Genomic DNA, 24,142 nt, shown 5'->3' with positions numbered 1-24,142 from the left:
AAAGTAGATACATTATTAAGGGAATGCTAGGTTTTTAAATATTCATTGGCTTTCAGTTGCATGGGCAACCTAGCAACACAAAACTTGTGATTGCAGTAGTTATCCATTACCAGGGCACCCAAGTAGCTGTGGACTAGAATTCAAGACGTAGCTCGAAGGAAGTGTTGTGAGTGTGAGGTAGGATGTAGGAGAGCACAATTACCACAGTTCTAAGGAAAGGGATTTACACATTCTCATTTCTCACCTGGCACAATCACTACTGGCACTGCCCTTCAATGGAATTGCCGCTTACAAGTATGTACTGCTGTGATCCATCTGTACCGTATGTTCTGAGGACCACACATAATTGGAAGTCTTTATTCTGTATGGAGGGCGAGGGGGTCTTTGGGTGGCTGAATGTGTATGTATGTGTAAATAGAGAATTTCTATATTGCGAACCTAGCCAAAAGAAAGCGGAGAGCTGTACGTATTCAAAAACAAGCATAACACCAATGAGTAATAGAAGAGGAACCTGAAGTGTGGACTGTTAATGCGCTGTGGTGTAGTGTTCTTTAAAGAATTTAGTCTTCAACTTGTTGCAAACATTCGCAGAGTTTTGGGGTGATCCTAATGGACACTGAGATGATGCTCTAGATATTGGATGCCCAGATGGAAAAGATCTGCTGACTTGTATTTTTTTTTTCCACTTCTTATTCTGGAGTCTGGGGTTGTGCCGTCTGTGTGTGTGTCCAGAACCAGTGGAGATGGTGAGCTTGTCTGCAAGATATGCAAAGTGATGGTCATGATGGCCTTGTAAATGATGCAGCTGGTTTTGAAGATAGTGCGTACTAGCACAGGAAGCTAACTGAGTTCCATCGGGAGGGGATTGATGTGATTATATTTCTTCAGGTCCAGGATGACATGTGCTGTGGCATGTAGGATGCCACCTAACAGGGGACAGTGTTGAGTATGAGAGGCAATAGAGTAAGGCATTAACACCACCCAGATTCAAGAGTGTGATGGTTTAAACAGCAGTTCTAAAGTTGCTTTCTGGAACAAATGGTTTGAGTTTCTTTAAAAGAGAGAGCTGGTACCAGGTTGTCTTTGTTTTTTTGGCAAAATATTTGTCAAGGGTGATTCCGAGTAGCTTGGCATTTGATAAAAGCTAAGGTTCGAGGCCTATCAAGGTTCATGTCATTGTTCATGGTTTGCACTGTATCTTGTTTGTTGTTCTTTGCAAATAATAGGAATTATGCCTGGGATTTGTGAGGTTAAGGTAGGAGCTAGACATCCAAGTCTGAATAATGTGCAAGCAGTGTCTGAGGCGTTAGATGTCTAAATCAGAGGACATTTTCAAGTAGAGTTGTGTATCATCAACATCTTGGAAACATCAGAACTCGACGGTAATTACTTATTACAGTAGAGCAATTTTGTAATTACTATATAATTAGGTGATTACAGATGTCACGTCACGTACTTTAAGAAATTGGAGACAGGCTTTTATACATCGATAGCAGGCTACCATTTGCTATAAGGAAATGATAGATGTACTTTTAGATGGAGATTGCAGTCACCCATCTATTATAAATCCATACAGTTAAAGTAGGTAAGGAAAAAGGCTGCAAATATGTTCTTAATGAGAAAGAGTTTCGGCTATTATGCGTGCAGAATATTAAAGTAAGAGTGATAAGTGGCCGGAAAATGCTACTCAAGGGCTTAAGTGAAGGGAAAGTGGGAAAATCCACAAACTACATGAAGGCCAATAATCGATATTTACATGAAACTTTAATCTGGTAATAGAAACTTCATATATCCCTAAGATGTCTTGTTAGAAGCGTGAAGCAGTACACATGCAATATATCATATATTTCTTTGAACTTGTACTACAATTGGGGAGATCGCATTTTTAAGTATAACATAAGGATGAGTTATTTGACAGAATGATTCTTAAGCAGTTACATCATCTAATTTTAACACCCTTTAGATACATTTTATCTCAACAAAGAAACATTTTTATCTTCTGCATAAATATGCTATCGAATATATTAATAATGTACCTTGAAAAATTGCAAAAACTGCAGTCATTGAACGAAACACAAGAATAAATAAGGTGCCATGTACAACACAGAGGGTAAATGATATTAGTGAACATTTAATCTGAGTAACCTAATATCCACAGTGTCTCATTCAACAGAGTTTCATGTCACTTGGAAAAGTTTAGATCATATCCGTAAAAACATTAACATTGAATGGAGTCTATTTAATACACAATTAGCAGCCTTTCAGGACATTTACTTCCTCTCATTTAAGAGTGAGACAAATGTGAAAATATTTAGGCTGACATGATATTTTCCAAACTCTACATCTATTAAATGTCTCTATTTGAAATTACTTTACTTCAATATGAAAAGCCCATCAAGTCAGTTGGACAGGTATGAAAGGGAATACAGACTCAGTCTAGACAGGACATTCATTCTATTCTGAAAGTTTTACTAGATTGTTTCATGGCTGGCAGGCATTACTTTGACTGAGCAATACACCGGTGGCCTCAAACTCTAGACCTGTCATCCACCACAAAAAAAACTAAAAAAGCAGTTGGGAACAAAGCTGTCAATTTGTGAGGTATTTGTTGTCTTCGTTGTTTTTACTGGAAGTCAAGTGTTTGGAACTCTCACTGTATTTTACGAATGAAATCGCTGAAATGCGACAAACGTTATAATTGAAAACACCTCTTAAAATAGATCTAAGTTAGCCAGCATTACAATTCTTATGATTTTTAGAAGGTAAGACGTTGTCTGAGCTTTCTTTTTAGGCCGCCTAAAGGCACCCTTTGGAAACCTACACCCTATGACTGAATTGACAAGGGGGTAGGGCAGAGGGAACCAATGCTCCATTCACAAAAATGAGATATTGCACTTTTGATTTCTCATCAAAAGCCTCAACCTAATTTCTTTCATGTCTGCAGTTTGCTTCTGTTACCACTACATAAGAGCTTGAAAACATATTCTTCTTTTCAACAATGTAAACCGACCTCAGAAAAGAATGAAAACATGAACTTTTAATCAATTAGTGCATAGCCCTACTCACACTATGGGGCATACCCTAGACCACCTGTTCACTCACATTTTATCTGAATTATTGTCGGTGCAGTTGCAATTTGGGTCTCTCACACTTGTGCCTTTGATTGCAAAGGTACAATTCTCCACCCCCCACAATTAGCACAATATTGAACTGGCAGAAATGAACAGAAGATATCGAAACTTGGAGGGCAAATGGTGAGCATCTTTGTCAAAACAGAGAATCTCAGCTGCAAGATCCAGAGGAGGTGATACCACAGGCGGTTCAGCGCACAAGTGGCCTTACCTTGCCAAACACATTCATGAGTCTCCAAAATGAAGAAAGGCGCTTTTTAAACATTTGTCAAGAATTACAGAAATTTGAAAATCTGAAAAATGTACCCCACTTATCTCAGCACCATTGTTAAGATCTTTTGGAATTCTTGCTGTGTATAAATTCTATTATCTGTGAATCCAACAAAAATAAACCAACTCAGTCAACTTCATAACCATTGATTCCTCCTCCATTCCTCTCCGCCCCCCTTCCTCCTTTCCACTCTTTTCAAAGGGGTAGGTGAAACCAAAATGAAAATGACTATTTCTGTAACTTTTGGATGGATGCCTACAGGACATAACTGATTTATTTTGGCTAATTGTTTCACCTGCACACCTCACTATAAAATACACTCCATGTCAGACCATGATCGTTTGCCATTCCACTGCAGCAGATCATTGTTCGTGAGAACGTTTTCAGTGAAGTCAGTGTTTTTTTGTTTTCCCTGTTTCTTGTTCATTTTGTACATTTTTATTTATCGTGTGGGTTAATAACTTCATTTAGGTTTATTTTGTCATGTGGCATGGGGGAGAAATCCCAGTTTTATTGAGGGAGAATTTTCAGTCATGTTGGATGAAATTATCAGAGTAGAGCCACAATTGTTTGGCCCAGAGGACTGGTGGTGGTTCTCCCAGCCCCTCTTACAATCTGTACCCTTGAGAGGAGAAGGTCTTGCAGATCCTACATCCTGAAAGCTTACCAGGAATACCTGGTGGAGTGGAGACTGGCAAGTTATATTTTAGAATGTGTCACTAAACTTAAATGTAACTTTTGCTTTCAATTTTGCTGTTGCTAATGTGTTTTGCATCTTTTTTTAATATATAAACCTATGTATAATTTTCTTTGCCTATATATTAGGCAATTTGTAGCATTATTGTTGTTTCTCTAATTTTACTAATTGTTAATATATTTAGTCAATATGTGTGATTTTTCTCTATGTTCTTTATTTTCTCTTTTGCCTTGTTTGTTTGAATGTTTTGTGTTGAATTTAAGATTACAGGTTTCAATCGCTATTAAATGACACATGATGTAATGGTGCTTGTAAGTGTTTTTCTCACCTAGTAGCACGTTTCATTTATGTCTCATTTAGTAAATGTCTGTTTCTTCTCACTGCGTATTTGTCCTCGGTATTAACAATTTTGATTTCATAAAATGCAGAAAATGCACTAGACAAGGGGAAATGTCATATAAATGAATATATAACATGATTTAAATTACAACTAACATTGGTTTATATTTATTATATAACTAATTAATTAAACACACCTGTATGAAGACATTATGAATTTCGAATAATGTCAATTTTTGTGTAAGTGTCCCTTATCATGAAGGCAGCTAGCACCAAATTTCATAATTAAAAATAATACAGGAGTGTTTCTTTAAATTTCCAAAACAATAATGTTACACGCATATGCATTACACATTAGAAAAATATTGCTTGAAAGAGTGATCTAAAAATGCATGAGTCCAGAGCAAATGTGAACAGACATATTAAAAAGTAAAAAGGAGTTCCCGACAAAAACTGGGTTGATTTGCTTCATGGTCAAGTAGCAGCAGCAAAGAAAGTACTTGGACGATCGAGTTCATGACAGAAACTGAAGTGTAAAATAGAAAAAAGGTACGTTTGTACCTTATATCTCTTCATAACTGCCAACGCAGGTGTGGATTTTATTTTTATAACCATTTATTTATGGTTATACAGCAAGCAACATCTAAAGCATTGCAATGTTTAGGAGCTGAGCATTTCTGGATTAAAGCAATACATAGGACTGTTCTGTCGGAAGTCGTCCCTTCATGATGGAAGTCCATAATAAGACCACCACACTTTTTACATGTTTATGAGGAAGCCATGGGCCTCTTAAATTGGCTTCTCCTACTGCATGCACCAATTAACTCCTTTTCGCCACAGCTGGATCAAGGGGGAATGTAGGTTTCCTCCCCTGATGGGTAATGTCCTTTTTGGCTAACAGGCGGGCTATCCCTATTAAAAAGTCTTTTAGAGTGTGTACCTCCTAATTCCTCCACAAGCCACAGCAGTGCATTCTAGGGGCACAAAGCAATTGGGTGGCCCAGAACCGTCCAGATATCCCAGCCAAGCAAATTTCGACAGCAGGGAATGCGCAGCACACGCATGCAGCCTGGGCCTTGGAGAACATCCACTGCATGAGATGCGGAGAAAGATAGGTCGGTGCAGGAAATTAACCCTGACCATACACAGGCGTGAGGATATCCCCTTGCTCCCTAGTGGCCAAGCATGCCTCCCTCCAATCATTGTCATCCAGTTTGCCCACCCAGCTCACCCACTTTTGCCATAAGTAATCAAAGCCATCACAAGCATTGATAATCAGGGAGCGGCAAATCTTGGCTATTGTTCCCTTTCGCAGGCGCACTGTGAAAATGTAGGCCTCAAGGGGGTTATAGTCAGGAAGTTTGATATCCTGGGAAAGGTGTGTCCACAGGGCATGCAATAGCTAAAGAAAGTGAGAAAACTGTGTTAGACAGAGTGTACTGATCTTTTATTTCGTGAAAGGACTAACCCTGGGCGTAGTTCGCGAAGTAGCACTTCGCGAAGCTACGCAAAGTGCACTTCGCACTACGCGAGCTACACGTAGCACTTCGCGAACTGCGTAGTACCTTGTTCACACTGTGCCAGATGTCGTTTTCAATGATTGCACAGTGCAGACAAGAAACCGGCACTGTGCAATCATTGAAAATGGCATCTTGCACAGTGCGAGCTGTAGTTTTCTGCTGCTCGGGTAGATTTTTACTCGAGCGGCAGCTTTCTCAACGCGAACTGGTAGTTTCTCATCGCGAGCGGTCGCGAGCATACGCGACCACTCGCAAGGAGAAACCTGACCTCCTCGCGTTGGGAATCTCGCCGGGAGGTTTATTTTCCATGCTCGCGATCGCCAACTTGATGTTGCTGATCGCAAACAAGGAAAAAGTCTCGCCAGGATGTCATTTTGCTTGCTCGCAGTCGCCAACTTGACGTTGAGGACCGCGAGCAAGCAAAAAATGACCGCAGCACTACGCAACACTACACTACGCGTGTTCGCACTGTGCTACGTGCAGTTCGCGTAGTGCGAAGTAGCGCGAACTTCGCAAACTACGCGAGCGTAGCGTAGTGCTTTGCCCAGGCTTAGAAAGGACATCAAATTACTCATTTTTTTATGGACATCTCCTAGATACGTAATTTTTATCAGGTTCCACTGGGAAAAGCCCTCGCGGTTGGAAAGCTGCTGAAGATATGTGCCCTGCCAGAGGGGAGTGGGTTTCAATCCCATCAAGCAGCAGTCCCATCAAATAAAGCGCAGCACTGCTCTCCATCAATGCACCGCCACTCGAGTACATCAAAGCGTCACCAGGCGCAGGCAGCCACCATAAAGCTGGTCAAGGAGTCCCTCAAAGTCCACTAAGTGAAGTTACAAACAAGAGGATCCTGTAAACTAAAAATTGATGAGCACCAACTGTGCTGCCAGGTAGTACATATAGATGTCTGACACCTCAAGACCCTCATCGATGGATGATTTCGTGTGTCGAGTTGAACGCCACTCTGTGGCACTTACCAGCCCATATAAAGGTTGTGAGTCTGGAGGTCAGGGATTGGAAACACCATCATCTTAAAGAGTGTACTACACCCTATAGGGTTGAGAGGCAAGCTACTCCAGTGGGGTAGGTCTCAATCAAAGGCTACTGCCATGTTTTGATAGTTAAGGGTACAGACCAGGTCCGGGTGGTGAGACATGTGAATCCCCAAATATTTAAATGAGTTCCATCAAAGAGGTATATCATGGCACCAGCATCTCCCTACGGCATCCCCCTTCACCTCCACCAATACGGATTTATGAGCATTAATCTAAAGGCCAGTGTCTTTGCCATAGAGATGAAGGATCTGCAGGCATCGGGGACCAGAGGCCTGCAGGGTCACCAATAAAGGACTAGATCTGGTGTGTACCACCTGATATAGCGCAGTGCAGCAGACCTCTTGTCTGCTAGCATTCCAAGAGAGCATCATAATCATAGGAGTGTATGATGTGAATGCAGCGGGACATTTGGGGACTCATCGAGAGAAGGGACCGCACTCCATGTCCCAGCGATCTCCCAGTTTGGAGATCTGCAGCAATCGTCTCTCTGCGGCCCATTCCCAGGCCTGCTCCAGAGTGTCAAAGGAGTAGGTGGAAGTCTGGAAAGATAAACATGAGGAGGTCTGGGAAAAGAAGCATGTAGAGGAGGTTGATGGCACGGAGATTCTGTTTCATTTACTCAAAGGATCATGTTCTTATTGTACCGCTTTGGTATAATCTGGAAAAATCATGACCCTGGAGTTCAGATGTCCGAGGTTTGGCTGATCCCGGGCTTCATGTAGGATTGTATAGCGGTCGTGAATTTTAAGTATCCATGCTATCTAGCACCGCGGGGGAGCTCCCGGCTGAGGTTTTTTGGTCAGATACCGGTGCGCTTCCTCAATAACCAACATGCTAGAGAGTTTGTCTGTTGGGACCCAGGATCGAAAGCAGGTTTAGAAGGTTTCATTCAGATTCAAGCTCTCCAAAGTCGCAGAGAGTCTGATGAAGCGCAGATTGTTATGTGTTTTTCAAAATCTTTGTTCCTTTCAACTAGAGTCACAAGCGACGCCATCAACTTGGACATTTGGCGCTTGAGCACAGCCATTTTATCTTCAGTCATGAAGATCCATGTCTCTGTTTCGTTTACTCTATCTGCCACCCTGTGCAGGTCCTGCTGCAGCAGCAAGAGGTCTATCTGGAGGCCATCAACCTTGGTATCTAACACCTCCAGTGAATCCCGAAATGCCTTGAGGAACATGCTAAGGTCTGCTGTGGAGAAGGGTGCAACTGTGGGTGGGCGGTGCCTCGGCTATCTCTCTATTATCCAACAGGGGGACTGTGTATGGTCCATCTTGGTTTGGTTTGACATCGGGGGAAGATTCTGGTGAAGAGCACCCTTAGGGGGGCCCCCAGAACTATCCCACCACAGTAGCCAGGCCCTGGGCTGGGGAGCAGGTCCAAACCACACAGTGAGTGGGTCCCGGCATACCAACACGCTTGCCCAGAGGCAGCACGTGCAGTAGGCGGTGCCCGATTCGGAACCATAGAGGCTGGAACACGGCAATTTGGGGTGCAGCTCAATCAGGGCATCCCTGGGCACTCCCAGTGGTGAGGGATCAGCAGTGGTGAGGGTATGCAGCAATAGTGTCCTGCCATCAAAGGGTTCAGCTCATAAAGGGTATTAGAGCGATTGGGCGCTGCCCAGTTTAGTTGGCTAGAGCGCAATCTATGTGTAGAGAGGAGCGACCATGGTCCAAATGTTTGAGGCAACCCACCCTCGGTGGGGAGAAAGAAAGGGGGGGCCCACTAGCCGTAGGAGCTCATGCCAAAGCACCCAGTTCCTATACATAGGCCATGGTCACTGGGCAGGCAGTGATTTTAGCATCTCCATAGAGTTCTTCGTGTGGGGCTCAGCACACATGGAGGTCAGGCCTCAAGGTCCCCAGACAGTCCCATGGGTTATGAATCGTCTTTGGGGAGTTAGATCACCCAAACAGGAACTGGGGCATTAGTGGTGGGTACACAATCCTCTGATGGTCATGCGGTGTCCGGTACAGTGCTCCACTCCAGCGTCAGAGGGCAAAAGACACAGGAGTTCATGCTGCCATCTCTAGCAGCAGGCCATCCACTAGCTTTCACAGAGGGAAGAGCTGGGCAACTTCTGACCAACAGCACAGCTCCACGGATCCCAGCAGTTCGTTCCAGTAAACCAGTCTCACCTCTTCCTCAAGGCTCACACCACAAGTGCCCCAGAAGGCTCACTCAGCGAGTCCATCCACCTCCAGGCAATCGATAGTGATCGGAACCACCAGATGGGAGACTCACATCAGTGGATGGACCCAGTGATCAGACTGCACCCCCGTAAAGTTTCTAGGGGAACCCCCTGCTCGCAGTACGCATTATTCCAAGTGACAAGGACCCAGTTCCCCTGTTATCACGGTGGGCCTCCAGGGCAATCCAGGGTCCTGCGTCAAGGGCCCCTATGAGATCATCAGTAGGCCGGCGATGCAGCACGTTGGGAGTGGTTGAAGTTCTATATGGGAGGCAGGGCCGTCACTGACTCATCCCCCCTGGTTGGTTGGGCAGACAGGAAAAGGTCCTCAGTGAGTTCTGAAGCACAGACTTTGTCCTACCTGCACAGGAGGGTGGGGTTCCCCACTGTCTCGTTTATGGTATGTTTCAGGGCCAGACATGCTCCTCCGCAGTCACTGCGGGGTGTGAGCTACCATCAGGGACAATGTGGACACAGCCACAGAACCAGGACTCCTCCCGATGGGCCAAGGGGCCACTAACTGGCCCCACCCTGTTCCTCCAAAGTCTGGAGTTTCCAGTCTACGGTCCCGTCCAGGGGTCACACTCGTCAGCCTCTCACAGGCCGTGGGACCACTGCATCATAGTTGCCATCTTGTCTTTCGCCTGCCCGTCAGTCGTTTCCCACAGCACAGGCCTGGACACTCTGCAGCTGACCCCAAAAGCACTGTGAAGGATGTCAGAGGTGCCTTCTGTGTCTGGGGCTCAATGGAGGTGTTTGTGCAGTCGCTGTCAGGCAGGCTGGATGTACATAAAATTCAGGCGGTGGAAGCCTAGCTAAATCTCAACCACCATCTTGGCCTCCATGACCGACAGACACTTTTGCCTATGGTGCCGTCGACATGGGTGGAAACTTCTGGCAGAGACAGCAGTACTCAGATGGACTATTATCCGTAGACCCAGCAGCATCTAAATTAAGCCAGCAGACCGCTTAGTATGCAGGTGAAGAAACCAATGGACAAGTGATGACGGGATCAGATCCACCAAATCTAAATCAGTCCCTTAATCAGGAGGTAACATTTTTGACCGGTACGAACCTGATTGGTGTGTCTGACCACTAATCCATCGCAGTCAGCCTGAAATTGTGCTTTTGTCCTGGTCTACCACGCCCATAGACTATCATTGTCTCTGTGATTTTTGACTCTATGTTCCCTTAAATGTTTAAAGACTCATATCTCTGGTTCCCCTTTTTGGATTTTTGTAATGTTGGTGTCGTGTCATTTAGAAAAAAAATACTCTTGTGCTAATCCAGTCTGGGGTTTTCAGTGTTTGGTTTTTTTAATCTTTACTACTGTTTTGATACTGTATAAATACATTACACATTGCCCTTAGTTAAGCCTGCCTGATCTGTGCCGGATCTACCATAGGGTTGAGCACAGGTTACTTTAGTGACTTTGAGGGTTCACCCTGAAAGGAGTTGTAAATATTTCTTAAGGTGAGCTGTTGCCCACTTTAAATATTTCAGTTTCTTTTAGCCTTTACCTGTCAAAGAACAATGTTATCAAGGTAGCCTTGTTGGCTCTCTGCTGGCTACGAGGTGAGTACAAGCTCAAGTACAAAACACTTTTCATTGTGCACAAACATACTGGGGCCAAGCTCCTGCCTAATCTCACAAACTGGCACATCACTAAAACACTGCCAAAAATTAGTAATGTTCATAGGCTTAATTGGTCAAATGACACCACTTTAAGAAAAGTGCAAGGCCTGAAACTACGGAACTGTTCACCTCTGCCTATGCATGGAAGCTGATTACTAGCAGTTCAGAATTCTCCTGAAAACTAAAACTTTAGATCTGGCCTTCTAATAACCTAGCCAACTTCATTACTGTTAGGAATCAGTGAGGTAGGAGAAGGAAAACACACACACCTAGGTTGTGCAGGAAGCGAATGCACAAATATGAACGGTGTTCAGACAAAATATCGAAATGCAGAAATATTAAGTTGCAAATATTGTGATGTACAAATATCGTGTGCAAAAATATTGTTGACCAGAATATCGATTCTCCAAGGTAAGTAATATTGATGTTAAAAATAGCTATGTTGTTCATATTGTTTACAAAAATATTGTTGTTAATACTGTCATTGTTTTATTATCTTTGTGCATTTTAGTATTTATTTAAATGGTATGTTATGAATTTGTTTGTATAATTATTGTTAATGTTTTTTACATAGTTTGCAAATTTCTAGTTGTTAATAAATGTAATTTTATATTTTATTGTCAGTTTAATGCCCTAGCGGGTTGTGGGTTTTTAGGGGTACACGGTGGGAAGTAAATTAATTTTAATAAATATATAAATAATGTTTACTTAATATTAATTATTTAATGATAATTAATTATGCAAATTGTTTAAAAAACATTTAAAGTTACGTTTCCAGTGCGGTTTGTGGGGTGTGTGGGGGTATAGGATGGGAAGTAATTCAATTATAATTAATTATTAATTCATTTTTAATTATTATTAGTTATTTAATTGATAATGAATTTTGTAAACTGTGTAATTACTTTCATTTTGAATTTATATTTTGTGGGCATGTTGTGGTTTTTGTAGGGGTAGAGGGTGGGATAGAAATTAATTATAATAATTAATAATTACTGTTAATTAATAATACATTTCTAATTAATAATTATGTGAATTGTACAAGATATTTTAAAAGTTATATATCAGGTGCTGGTTGTTGGGTTTGTAGGGGTAAAGGGTGGGATAGAAATTAAATATATTCAATTTACCATTAGGTAATTATTATTAATTATTAATTGATAAGTATTTATGTAAATTAAGTAATTAAGATCTTTTTTAAGTTGTTTATTCCTTGCAGCTACAGCTGACGTTCTGGAGCACACTCCGGCTTACGGTGCAGGGCAGGGATTCATTGTCCAAGATGGTGATGCTTCCACATCTCCTGCACTATTTCCACAACCTGCCAGTACACATTCCGAGCTCTGCATTCTGCACCTTTCATGGCATGCTGAGGACTTTCATTTGGAATAAAGAATGACAGTGAGGTGCCCTTTGGAATCTTCAGTTGCCGGTCGACCAAGGGCGTTTGGGTACCCCAAACTTTGAGCACTGCTATTTGGCAGCCCAGCTGCAGTGGCCAGCTCATTCGCTAGCAGGACATCACTTAGGCGAGCTGGGCCTTCGTACATTCGACTGCGCTGGTCGAACTGTCCACGAATTGCTGCTACCAACAGGCAAGCTCCCTGCACGCTCAAACTGACAATAGCACATGCCAGCTTTATTAGAAGTCTACGATTATCCCCGACGTTAACGCCATACACAACAGGGTTCCTTACCAACTCCATACGCCCCTTCAGAGAGCTGCTTAAGAAAGAGGGGATGGAGCTCTGGGAGTCTGAGGGAGTAGATACCGTAAGTGCCGTATTCCAGAAAGCCACCCTTATCTGATTGGAATAACTCTGCTCTGATCACAATCTACTCTTGGGCCAATTTCAAGCATATCGCAAATGTTTGCTAAAATTACAGCGTAATTGGCAGATTATAGACACTGAACCAAACCATCATCCCCTAGTACATGCACTACACATAATGGGTAGTGGGAGTCGATTCATCACGTTGTTTACGCGAGCACTAGGTATACCCCGCATGATATATTACACCACATCAGACAAGACTGGTAGCAAGATATTGGCCCCACCCTGTTGCAAAAAGAGTGAAATAATATCCTTCTATAACCATGCAAAGTCTCTCTCAATGCGAAATTTCAATATATTCAACACAACATTCTGCATAAAGCGTACCTCATGCCAGTGTGTTAACATAGAATATAGGGCACTTAACCAACTTGTCCCCGATGTGGCTCCCAAAATGCCAAATTGGCCCACATGTTCTGGAATTGCTCCAAGGGGGTGCTGCTGTGGAGGGCAGTCACTGATGTCCTGGCAACTATCACGGGGAGGGAGAACCTATACAATATGGAGGCAGGATTGATGGGGTTGTACAGGCATACAGACCTGACGTCACTAATAGTTCAGAGAGCAGTTGCAATGAAGTGGAAAGATGCCCACCTTCATGGGTTACCATACTGCAGCAACACCTAAATGGGGTAATGCTGAATCGGTTGCACTCCCCAGGGAAGAAGCTACAGGCCTGCACATAGAGCGCCAAGATAGATAGAGCGCCTGCACATAGAGCGCCAAGATACTCCTTGGAGTGATAGTAACGCTATAGAAGTGGATTTTACATTACATTACATTACATAGTCCTCATGTTACTGCAGTGGGACACACTTCTCGATGAGCTACTGGTAATCTCAGAGGCGCCCTGATGTCCTGAGATAGCTTTAAAGGTCTGATGTTTAATACACACTCTTACATATTGTGAGGACCCCCTCACCGTGCCTCCCACCCCCTCCAGTCCTCTTACCGCCTAAGGGATCGAACATATTGGCAGTAATTGGACTGCCTTTCTGTGTAACTCTCATTTCACTACAGTAATTGCGCTTTGATACAAATCCTATGTTTGTTTTTACCTCTCAAGAAGTGCCGCCATGCTTATATATTATTAAGTAGTGATAATCTGTGACTGATTTGAGCTGCCAGTTGTACTTGCACCTGTTTTACAAGTTTATTGACTAATGATTGCACCAATACCTCCTGTAGTGCTTGATACCTGTATCAAGGGTATATAGACCCCCTGGGAACCCGCACTGCAAACTGTCATTGCTGTAACATTGTCTGCATTAAAATCATTTTTTTTAAACTACCAGACAAGTCATCCTGAAGGCTCGCCTTGAGCCGTGAATTAATGTCCCGGTGCACTAGACTCTGGTGAAGTGGAATTTCCCCCTCTTCCATTGTTTTGCTCCCTCTCTTCCTCTGGGTTCTGCATAGGGGTGGGCGGAATTTGCGAAATCCACTTTCGCAAATTATCGCGAAAATTTTAAAATTATCACAAACAAGCGGAAATATCGCGAAGATGCGGAATTTTTTTTCCCGCATGTTCGCAAGATTTTCTGCATGGTTGCGGGTCGCCAACTTACCCATGTGGTTGCTCGCGGGCGCGGCCATCTTGTTTTGAGTTGTCTCGCGGTGCATGATCGCGAGAAGAAAGACGTGATCGCGCGACGCATGACGTCACTGCGGGCGCGAACTGTCGAGAGACAGCGCAAATGGCTAAAGACAATCCAACATCTCATGGAGAATGCGACCGGATCAAGAAAACTTGTCGGCGAACGCAGGGATTCAGGTATGGCGATCGCGCGCGCGCGAGAATGTATTATTTTACAGCACGAGCAAGAAACAAATTATCGCCAAGCTGCGGAAAGCGGAAATTTTGACATTTTTGCGCTCTCCGCGGAAAGCGAAAATGTCAAATTATCACAATTTCCGCGAACGGAACGAAATTTTTGCCCAGGCCTAGTTCTGCACTAGTAATCCGTACGAAACTCTAGAGATAGACTGTTGGAGGTGTGAGGTGTACATCAAAGAAGTCTGTCGATTACCTCACATCTTATGTCAGGCATTGCATTGACAATGACTGTGTGTGACGAATGCCAGTGCACTGTTTCCTCCCTCTGCTCAGCACTCTGAAGTGGAGGATATGTCATGCAGACCCCATAAAAATTAACTAAATAAATACGAATGCAGTTGTTTGATGTTTGAGGCCATTCCATTGATGTATACTCCCCAGAGCATGAAAAATACCAAATACTCACAGCCAATCTGTGCAAACAGACAATTCTCCAATGTACACTACCAAGGCAGATAGTACCTGATATTAGTTGCACACATCCAATGAGGGTGGCACCAGATTGCATGGTAGTTGATAGTTAGTTGAAGCACAGGTGGCAACATAAATTCCTCATCTTTTATTTGCTCCTATTAAGATGCCAACCTGTATCATATATGACTATTACATGTGTATGTGCGCTTAGATTTAGTTAAACAAATGGGTTATATGTTTTCTGTTAACTATAGTTAGAATATGTGCATCCTAAAAATGACATGGGTCACCATAGGTGTTGGACCTTGCCATGTTTGCAGGGTTATTCCCAAACCTTTTGCTTTCTTCCTCCTATTTATTCTGACCTTTTTTGTTGACTTTATTTCTCTGGGCACTTTACCACTGCTAATCAGGGCTTAAGTACATATGCTCTTTGTGTTGATTGTGATTATGATTGGTTTATCCATGATTGGCATATTTGATTTACTGGTAAGTCCCGAGTAAAGTACACTGTGTGTGCCTAAGGCCTGTAAATCAAATGCTAGAAGTGGGCCTGCAGCACTAATTTTGCCACCCACGTGAGTAGCCCTGAAAACATGTCTCTGACCTGCCATAGCAGTGTCAGTGAGTGCAGGATGCTTGTTTCCGGTCCAGGGTGGACCTGGCTCGGCAGTTCGTGCTGGACTGTTCCCATGAGGCACAGGGTCAAGATTGATTTGCATATGGTCAGGTCTAAACTGGGGTGGCATGGTGAGTAATAGAATGATGGATTTAACCCAGATCTCTTGACTGGAGGTGATTGTTTCGATTTGTTATGCATTCCGTTCATCAACTGTGTGTCTTTTACTTTTAGAAAGTGGGCATGCCTGTGGAATCAACATCTGGGTCAGGCTGACAGCTGTATTGTTTGTGCATTCCCTCTAGACAGTCATACAAATGGAGCTGAGGTGTGCCCTGCATATCCTGATAGCCCATCACCAGGCTGATGAGTCTTCCTGGGCTAGAGTGGTGGGAGGAGTTGTAACTGACATCTGATGTGCCTGGCCTCTCACAATGCTGTCTCCGCCCCCCCGTACTGTGTCAGGTGCCAGTGCAGGACAAGGCAGGATCTCCTGGACAACAAGACTTTATTTTGAAGTAAACCTACTTCAAAGGCCAAAAGGGGTATACTTTTTGGACCTTTAATCCCACACTTCTGGATCAAGAGGAGATTCTTCCCAGAGAAGACCTGGAGTGCTGTCAGGAGGAGTACTACCCCTTTATTGTGTTGCTTTGCTGGGTGGGCCTCCAGTGACGGCTTCTGTCTTCGAGATGACAAAGACTGGATTTTACTGTTTGTAACCTACTTGAGAAGATTCTCCAAGGGCCTGCGTGTGCTTGCCTCCTGCTAGGAAGTCTCAGGGCCATCAAAGACTTCACCTGCAGAATCCCTGAACTCCATTGAGGGGAGTTCTGACCTGCCAAGTGGTACCGATTTTATTTCCGGGCACGTGGAGGTGGTTCCTGCTGCAACGGTAGTACAGCCAATGCATGTTTCGTCGCTACACATCAGGCTGGACTGTTCCCATGATGAGCAGGGTCACAACTGATTTGCATATGACTGAGTCCAACCTAAGGTGGCATGGCGGGCAAAGAACAATGAATTAGGATGCGGCCCAAGTGACTGCCAGTGGCTGAGATTAATTCAGCATTCCATCCGCCACCTTGGTGTTTTTGCATTTGCCTCCCTAAGTGTGCCGAGTATGCTCAGATGTGGGTCCTGGGCTCACTGTGCCACTGGAACCAAGATATACCTGGCTGAAAAGCCCTAACTAGGGTGAAACAGGTCCTAGGTTGCTTGTGTTCCAGTTCAGGGAGGACCTGGCCTGGCAGTTGGGTCTGGACTGTTCCCATTGGAACAGGGTCCAGACTGATTTGCATAGGGCTGGGGCCAAACTGAGATGGCATGGGGGCAAAAAATTATGGATTGGGATGCAGTTTCAAGCAATGGCCAGTGGCTGAGATTCATTCAAGCCTTCCAATCATCACCATGTTGTTGTTGCTGCTGATACCCTAAGTGCGATGGATATGCCCAGTCTTGGTTCCTGTGCTCCCAGTGCTATTAGAATAAGCTCTACCTGGCTTAAGAGCCCATAATAAGGGTAAAACCAGTCCTAGGTTGCTTGCATTCTGGTTCAGGGAGGGCCTAACTTGGCATTTTGGGCTGGACTATCCTCATTGGAGCATGGTCAAGTCTGATTTGCACATGGCTGGGTCTAATCTGAGGTGGCATTCTGGGTGAAAAACGATGGATTGGGATGCGGCCTGAGGGATTGCCCGTGGCTGAGATTAAATCACACATTCCATTCATCACCTTGTTATTACTACATGTGCCCAAGTACTGTAAAATAAATGCTACTAGTGGGCCTGCAGAACTTATTGTGCCACCCACTTAAGTAGCCCTTTAAACATTCCTAAGGTCTGCCATTGCAGCCTGTAGGTAAAGGTTTTAAAATTACCACTTTCACCTTGCAGAATAAACCCTTTGCCTGGCCAAAACGTTCCTTTTTAATACATATGTCACCCTTAGGGTAGGGCCTGGACAGCCCAGAAGGCAGGGTGCAGTGTATTTTAAACAGTTGGACTTTTACTCTTAAGTTTTACATGTCCTGGTAGGGAAAATCTCTTAAATTCGTTTTTCACTACTGCAAAGCCTACCTCTCTCATGGACTAACCTTGGAGTAACCTTATTACATTTAATAAGCTCTAATTTCCAAATGGAAAAGGGTCACCAGTTTGGTGTCTTTAGAACTGTAATGAAAAATCCTAAATTATGGTGAAGTTGGATTTTTAATTACAATTTTGAAAATGCAGCATTTAGAAAGTTTCCTGCCTTAGCCATTTAGGACCATATTTATCAATGAATTGCATGGCTGTTGCGCCATACAAGGGGACGCAAGGGTGATGCAACTGCTAAGTTAGATTTACCAAGCCACACAAGGCCACCGTGCGTGGCCCTAAGTGGCTTGAAAAAATCTAGAGTGATGCAGCACAAACCACTCCGTTGCGTTACTCTGCGGTTTTCCCACGCATCCACCCATGGATTTTGGTCCATTCACAGATTTACCATTACTGGTAGACCTGGGAATGCATCAAAATGCTAGACCTCCCCTGGTGAAGCGTAACATGGAGAAATAACTTTATTTCTCCTCATTTTTTCCTCTTTCTATGTGTGCTGCATTTTGCAGCACACATGGAAAGAGAAAAATGCCTGAGGATTGCTTGTTGCAGGGAGGTGTCGCTTCCTGCACAAACAAAATACTGTCTGCAATGCAGGCACCCTTGAACTATGGTGTAAGGATGCCGGCGTGGGTGCTAGGAAGCACATTGTGCACCAGTGCAAGGAAAGGACAGGAATGCACTGTATAATGTTAAATTCTGCACATCACTGCCCTTTCAATTTCATGCAGCGCCATGCCAAGATGGCTTGCTGAGCTGCATGAAAGTTTAAAAAATCTACCCCTCTGATGCATGGATCAAAACCACCACAAAGACTCGCATCACATCGCAGTCCATTGCTGCACTGGCACCACCACTGCATGTCGCATCCTGGGTACAGGCCCTTGCATCCCTCATCGATGTCGATGACGACACCGGACTGCGCATCACAGCTTCTCAGATTTGACGCATCGCCTGACTGTGTGGTGCATCCTTGACTTCAGACTTCTCATCACAAACCCTGATTGATAGGATCCTCGATGACACAGGACCTTGCACCGCATCCTCACCACATCTCAGAACCGGCTGCGCAAAGCAATCTTCAACATTGATCCTCACAGTACTCTGCATACCAGGATTTAAGATAATCTGTTCCGCGGGCCTAACTGTGTCCCTGTAGATGCCACATGCACAAAAGTGGTTCCAGTTGGCCTCAACTAGTGAGTTTGTCTTGGTGCGGCTCGACCAGATATGCACAGTTTCTACTAATTTTGGCATTACTGTCACTAAAATCTTTAAAACTGAATATCTCCGGTTCTGCTAATTCGATTTTTGTTGTTTTGGCTATGTTTTATTTATAAAAAAGTACTCTATTTTTCGAACACTATTATGGGTTCCTTTTGTGGTATATTTTCACTGTGTTACTGTTTGAAATATTGCATGGAAACTTTACACATTGCCTCTGAGTTAAGACTGACTGCTCTGTGCCAAGCTACCCGAGGGTTGAGCACAGGTCAATTTAGGGTTTGATTGTGAATTTACCCTCCGAAAACTTGTGGTTACAGCTTGAGAAAGGTTAGACCCCCTCAACCAAGAACCCAATTTCTTTGGCTAAAAGCTTTTTTTCATTGAATTTCAAAGTAAAAAAATTTTTTTTAATCAAAATTAATTCAAATAGTGCAGTTTACTGTTGTAGACTGGAGTTTCATTAAGTCGAGTGTGGTAAAGTAGAATGGAGAAGAATGTTGACCCTATCTGTGCAGCACTTAACCTTAACTTACTCACAGATGCATCCAGTAGGCATCACAATCGCAGGCAAAGTGGTGTGGCCCAGTCAGTGTCAAGAGCCAGGGCCCAGGCCATCCAGGAGCCTCTGTCCTCTGTGGTTTCCCAGAGTGGGGGAGTAGCCCCATGTGGTTTGCAACTTCTTTCCACTCTACCTTCCACCAGTTCGAGGGTGATATCCTGCGACTGGTCCTTCAAACCGAGGTCTGTACCCTTAGGCTGGACATGTGTCTGGCTAGTCAGGACGTCTAGGGGAGTACAACTACCCACCCAAGGGAAACACATTCTGCATGTGTTGTGCAAGAGTCTGCCTGAGGCAGGTCCCCAACCCCTGTCCCTGTGACAGTGCATGGACCCCCCAGGGTTATTCTTGTGGTGCTCTGATCTCAGAGCTGGCAACCCCTTACCCACTGGTCCTCCCACTTTGGACTATTTCCACCTCCGCCCCCTCCATCTGGGGCTCTGCACCCTCAGCTGAGGAGTGGTACCCCCCAGAAAACTAAACTGGTAGGGCACCTGTGGCTGCTGCCCCCCCCCCCCGAGCTCACCTCACATTGTGTTGTGGAGCTCTCCTCGGTGGATGGTCTTTTGGTACATACCAGGTTACCCTGCGCGTGCCCCCTCTGAGAACAATTCAAGCTCTGGGGCTGGAAATAGGGTACCCCACCTCTCCTCCTACTCTTAAAAGGGACTTGGAAACCTTTTGTCCCCTACCATACTGGGACCTGTCTGGGTTACTGCATATCTCTCTCCCACTCTATTAGGAGGAACCTGGTCTGCCCTTCTTGGTATCACTCCCAAATGCCTTCTCAGACACTCTGGTACTCACCCAGAGGTCTGCCTCCTTTGCAACCTCCATGGGGTCAGTGAGCCTACAATCAACCAGCTGTTGGTGTAGTTCTGAAAAACAATGTCTGAACATGTGCTCTCTGGCAATCAAATTGTGCAGCCCCTCAAAAGTGTTTATGATACTATCCTTCACCCAACCCAGTGCCTTGCAAAAACAACCCACAAAATCCTCCTAGGACTGGTAAGACAGGTTCTGACTGTTGCTGAATCTCAACTTTCACTCTTCTAGGGTGAATCCATACTTCCTGACAAGGGACTCCTTTACAGTAAGATACATCAGCCTGTTCCCCTTCTCTACGGCAGCAGTAGGATGTCCCTATCATCAACACATATATGCCTCCACATGCTAGCTCCCCAATACTCCTCAGGGATCCTGTTCACTTCTAGAGTATCCTCAAATGCCTCAAACCACCTGTCTATGTCATCCCCCTTCTTGAGGCCATGCACCAAGTAAATTAATATGTGGATCCTTTCTCCACCACTGGGCACTGAAGTATTCTGCTAGATTCTGCCAGCTATTTGGCCTTCAAGTCCAGCTCCTTGAGACTCAGGTCCTCAGTCAGCAAGATATTTTCTCTTCCAAGGCTCTCCCTCTCCTCTGCAGCCAGCTGGGCCAGCTACAGCCTCAGTTCTCTCTCAGCCTGTCTGTACTTTAACTCCTCAGGAGACAGGGTTTGAGAGGAGACACTACTTACTGCATAAGATTTCCCTGTGTGGGATCTCCTTTCTATTCCGAATCCTTTGTCCAGTCATATTTCTGCTCATCCCCCCCCCCCTCTTCTCAAGGCCACTGCCCTCTTGTTCCCTGATGCTGAAGTAATGTATATTTAGGGTTCTGCCTTCTCTTGAACTGCAAAGTAGTCCTCTTCAATCTCTTCCTGTGGTGCAGAGTGCGTTCTGCAGACCTCCTCCCAGGCTTTAAGGGCTAGCTGATACTCCAACTTTGGATCACCATTAGAGATCTTCAGTCCTCTCTCTCTGCACAACTTTCTCAGCTCTGCCATGCTGTAGCTCTCAATGGCACTGATGTCCAACTCCATATGTGATATCACCCTAGTTGATGCACTGCTCCCTGCCCCATCCTCTGTACCTTTTTCCCCTTCTGGAGGCAGGGGTGTCTTTCCCTCAGCTCAGGGCACTGCTCCTCTGTTGTTGCTTGCACCCTCCTGACTTCTTAATCTGTATCTGTATCTGTAGGTCTACTTTGGAAGCTTTCCTGCCCACATTAAGCCCCATCTCCTTGCAGAACTCCTCCAACTCACTCCCTGTGCAGTATGCGATGCACTTGAGATCCATGGACATTTTGATAAGGTATCACAAGTTTAATAGCAAAAACAGTCCCAAGTTGATGAAGGTGAAGCAGGAGTCAATTTAGGAAAAGTTACCAATTGAGGTAGAGAAGAGAATTTCATACTCATAATGGCCTTAGATATGGAGCAGTAGTGTACACTAAGTCACGGTATGGGACTGCACAAACACATTTCCTATCCAACTGCTGCCACTAATGTTAGAAATTAGATTTCTGGTCGGAAGAGGTACGCACCCTGTCCAAGCAGGAACCACAATCCTAGTCAGGTTAAGTCAGATACAGACAAAAAGATTACCTGTGCTCACCCTCAAGTAACTTGGCACAGAGCAGTCAAGCTTATCTAAAGAGGGAGGGGCATATTCTCAAGGAGCTGTCACCGAGTTATCGGCACTTTATTGCAGCCAAATTGGCGATAAATTTATCGCCCCATTCACAAGCTGGTGCAAACAGACGATATCACCAGTTTTCCGGCAATAGCATCCTCAAAAAATATCGCCACAGATAACCCCGGAAACTGTTGCTAATGAGATGCAGAGTAGGCGTTCCCGAGGAAAAATCAGCGAGAACACCACACCGCAACATTCTCAATAACCAGCCAGAACGGCGATAAGATCTCAAAACATGCGATAAGGCGCATTAGCAGCAGGAAATTAAAACCTGACCTGGTGCAAAGTCAGACGCCAGACAAGGGAGCCCAGACCACAGCCACACCTGAAGAACAACAGATGCCATGGAGCCACTGATCATGCAGCACGGAGCCCCAACAGGGCCACAACACCAACCGCCACCACACCCAGGACCGCCATCCCCTCTACCCCTGCCCCCCCAGACCACCACAGAGGCAGCTCAGACCAAGACAGCAGACTTCCAGAAAATGCACCAACCTGACAGACCCAACACCAGAGAATGTCATTGCCCACTCCAGGCTCAAAAGGACAACCATCCTCCGCATCCGGACCACCATTGCCCACAGGATGATGGTACCAACACAGCGGACAACCAACACCCCACGCAGACAAAGCTGCTGGCTGTGCTGCACATGTTGGCCTCTGGTACCTTCCAACCAACAACTGTCAGAGTCAGAGGAGTCTCACAGCCAGCAGAATCCAAGTTTATCACAACTGTCTCGGATGCCATCATCCGCTTGGTACCCCATTACCCATACTTCCCCCACACTGCACAGGAACAGCTGGGGACCAAGCAAGGCGTCTACGCTATAGCTGGCTTCATGCACGTGTCAGGGGGCAATTAACTGCATACATGTCCTACTTGTCACCCCTGGTGACACAGCACACACTCACCTCAACAGAAACCCCACACATTCCATCAATGTGCAGGCAACAGTGGACCACCTGGGAATTGCCACCAACGTCATCGCCAACTACACAGGCAGTGTGCATCATTAACAGGATGGCACCCATGTAAATGCACTGCTCGTTGGCAAGTACCAAATAAATACACCACACCCCCCATCTCCACAATCATGCAAATCACAACTCTGGGAATGCACACATCACAGACTCACATTCAACATGCCCACCCACCAGACACGACAGCATAACTCACTGCATCAACCTGGGCTAGCTTTGTACATGAGCCATCAACGCCATGGCACCTCAGTCACACAATAGCAGAATGTGGGGAGTGGTGGGAACCAGGCATGTGTGAGGGAGGCAAGTGACCCATGAATGAGGAAGTAAACAATGCCAAGTGTGTCGGAGATGTGCTGGACAGACTGCAGTATGCAGGCCACACACATATCCATGTCCACATACACCGCTGGTGTATGGAGTGCAGTGGACAGTGGACGCAACCATGTCACCCCAGCCAGTGGGGAAGATCCCGGAAATCTAGCTTGTGACTTCCCCCCCTCTAAGCGTGTGCAGAGTGGGCTGTCCCGACATACGCCAGGCACGCATAGGGGTGTGAATAAAAAGCACGTAGCTCTGGGTGTGGTCCTCTTCCGGAATGCCCAACGTCTATACCAGGGTGGCACCTCCCAGCCCGCCACGAGGCCGTCGCCGTCGCCATGAGCAGTGTTGCCTGCGAACATGTGCACCTGCTGCACCACAGGCCGCTGGTCCCCGACCCGTCCTGCCCACCTCCACGCAGCCAGGCCTCACTGCTCACCTGCCGACACTGGCGTGTGTCAAGGAGGACCCACCACGTGCCCAAGCAAGCCCGAGGCACACAATCTGAACAGCCTCCTCAGACCATTGCGGCCTCCGTGACACAGGCCCACAGTACTCCTTTCACATTTACATATTCCACCGGCCTACACAGCTGCCAGGACAGTCACACATTTGGAACTGAGTCTTGATTACGCAATGTCAGAGTACACACTTTGTGGCTGCGTATATGTCACTATACTCCCTTCAATCTGGTGCCACCAACCCTGTGCATAGCATCCTGCACAACAACACAACTGTCTGTGCTCCCTTTCTGACTACTGCCTTTGGCCTACACTGTGGTCGAGTAGGTTACACAGTTGGAACTGAGTCTTGATTTATTTATAGCAGACTTTATCTCATTGTACTGGCCTCATCGCAGACTGCTTCCCCTTTCAGCTACGGTGCC

The sequence above is a fragment of the Triturus cristatus genome, chromosome 2_1 (genome assembly GCF_964204655.1).
Source record: "Triturus cristatus chromosome 2_1, aTriCri1.1, whole genome shotgun sequence".
In the NCBI taxonomy this organism is placed as follows: Eukaryota; Metazoa; Chordata; class Amphibia; order Caudata; family Salamandridae; genus Triturus; species Triturus cristatus.
The sequence above is the reverse complement of the archived record's forward strand: the minus strand, read 5'-3'. Positions refer to the sequence as shown.